Source organism: Haplochromis burtoni, unplaced genomic scaffold, assembly GCF_018398535.1.
Source record: "Haplochromis burtoni strain Fernald_Lab_line unplaced genomic scaffold, NCSU_Asbu1 Contig_347, whole genome shotgun sequence".
In the NCBI taxonomy this organism is placed as follows: domain Eukaryota; kingdom Metazoa; phylum Chordata; class Actinopteri; order Cichliformes; family Cichlidae; genus Haplochromis; species Haplochromis burtoni.
This window is the reverse complement of record NW_024582708.1, coordinates 82,032-84,663: the sequence shown is the minus strand read 5'-3', so window position 1 is coordinate 84,663 and position 2,632 is coordinate 82,032. Positions and strand designations below refer to the sequence as shown.

General features: G+C 44.5%; 1 protein-coding gene across 1 annotated transcript in view; it reads right to left on the bottom strand.

The window, feature by feature from the left end:
• LOC102314216 (stabilin-1) overlaps nucleotides 1-2,632 on the bottom strand; it is a gene marked incomplete at its 5' end in the record, with an annotated part of 122,182 nt that overhangs the window by 41,231 nt on the left and 78,319 nt on the right.

Sequence of the window (2,632 nt, the reverse complement as noted above, 5' to 3'; positions counted from 1 at the left end):
GGGGGGTATTTATATATCATATGGAATACTTTATTAATCCCTGAGGAAATTATGTAAAGCAAACTGCTTAAACAAACTAACACGCCAACTACGAGGCCTGCATTGTAGAATGTCTCCAGTCTTCAATGAGCAGGGCAATGACAGCTAAAGTGATGGTGGAGAAGACAGCCTTTATATAAGTGTCTGATATGCTAATAATCTCTACTCCAGACTGTGATGAACCACCAATATGCTAGCAGGCTACCTTCTAGTTAAGCTTCCACCCAGAGGGAAATTAACAAGCTGGTTAGGTACTGGAGGAGATAAACTCACTACGCAACGAGTTCAAGTAATTCACCACATTTTGCAATTAAGAAGTAATTTGTAATGTTAGTTTGTGAAAAAGGTAAGTTGTTTAAGTACCTTTGTGTCACCAAAAATAAAACACACCATGTTCCCTCAGTGTGTTGACTTCATCTCATTGCATAGTGAACTTTGTAGCATCTCCTCCATCACATAAGCAGCAGTAGCAAGCTTGTTCATTCCAGTGAGAGTAAGAATGAACAAGCACAGTGAGAGGTTTAGCCAAAAGCAGCTGTGGTTACGGAGCTATAAAATCAGCATTATTCTCTACCACAACACGTCTGGCACACCACCAAAGTTTGTGGAGCTGTGCTTACTTGGCCGCACTTCAAAATGCAAAGCAAAGCTTTCAAAGACTTATTATCACTCCCAACACAAAATGACATGAACACTTCCGCTTCCACAGCCAGCCTCCATCTCGCTGGCTGACCTGAGTGAACATAAACCTCTGGATACAATCCACAAATGCAGTTTGGTTTCAAGCTGTCAGAAGGAGACAAAAACACTCCAGCTGTGTTTGTGACTTTCTTGTTTGTGATTTTTTTTCTTGTGCCAAAACAAAAGGAGCAGGGATATGTAACAGTAAGTTGTTTGAAAAAGTACATAACTGATCATACAGTGGGGCAAAAAAGTATTTAGTCAGCCACCGATTGTGCAAGTTCTCCCACTTAAAATGATGACAGAGGTCAGTAATTTGCACCAGAGGTACACTTCAACTGTGAGAGACAGAATGTGAAAAAAAAATCCATGAATCCACATGGTAGGATTTGTAAAGAATTTATTCGTAAATTAGGGTGGAAAATAAGTATTTGGTCACCTCAAACAAGGAAAATCTCTGGCTCTCACAGACCTGTAACGTCTTCTGTAAGAAGCTTTTCTGTCCCCCACTCGTTACCTGTATGAATGGCACCTGTTTGAACTCATCATCTGTATAAAAGACACCTGTCCACAGCCTCAAACAGTCAGACTCCAAACGCCGCCATGGCCAAGACCAAAGAGCTTTCGAAGGACACCAGGAAAAGTATTGTAGACCTGCACCAGACTGGGAAGAGTGAATCTACAATAGGCAAGCAGCTTGGTGTGAAAAAATCAACTGTGGGAGCAATCATCAGAAAATGGAAGACATACAAGACCACTGATAATCTCCCACGATCTGGGGCTCCACGCAAGATCTCATCCCGTGGGGTCAAAATGATCATGAGAACGGTGAGCAAAGATCCCAGAACCACACGGGGGGACCTGGTGAATGACCTGCAGAGAGCTGGGACCAAAGTAACAAAGGTCACCATCAGTAACACACTACAACGGCAGGGAATCAAATCCCGCAGTGCCAGACGTGTTCCGCTGCTGAAGCCAGTGCATGTCCAGGCCCGTCTGAAGTTTGCCAGAGAGCACATGGATGATACAGCAGAGGATTGGGAGAATGTCATGTGGTCAGATGAAACCAAAGTAGAACTTTTTGGTATAAACTCAACTCGTCGTGTTTGGAGGAAGAAGAATACTGAGTTGCATCCCAAGAACACCATACCTACTGTGAAGCATGGGGGTGGAAACATCATGCTATGGGGCTGTTTTTCTGCCAAGGGGACAGGACGACTGATCCGTGTTAAGGACAGAATGAATGGGGCCATGTATCGTGAGATTTTGAGCCAAAACCTCCTTCCATCAGTGTTTGTAGAAACGACCAAGAAACCGCCATCCTTTCGTCTATTTACTAAGTGCAGTTTATCACACTTTGAGTATGACGAGCTGGGCCTACTTTCCTAACCATCGATTACATGTCGATTCTCAAATACTATCGGAGTCCCCTCTTCCGTCCGGAACCCCCTTAGCATGGATGTTCCACCGCATAGCTTCGAGGTAGCATGAGTGTTCATAGAGAGCGCAACTCAGTGATGCGCTCTTCGGCTAACGCCAAACAGGCACGAATTTGAGTGTATATAAAAAAAGTTAGTACCTGGTTAGTTGGTCATCCTGACCACCCAGTTGCACATTCCTCGCAGACCCAAACATACCCCTCCCGGGCATTGGTAAGAAACAATTCCATTTGGTTGGCGGGCAGTTTCTCTGGGAAAACAAGATCTCCCTCAGGACGGGCTTGCCTTCGGGGACGATCGACAGCCTCGGCTTCAGCAAGCATGGCACTGCTCTCGAGAGATCTGCATGAGGAATGGGGCCAAAATTACCGGAGCTACTGTGTGTGCAGAACCTGGTTAAAGACCGTTAGTAAACCCGTTTGACCTCTGTTAATTGCCAACAAAGGTTATTTGTACATAAGTATTGTGTTGTT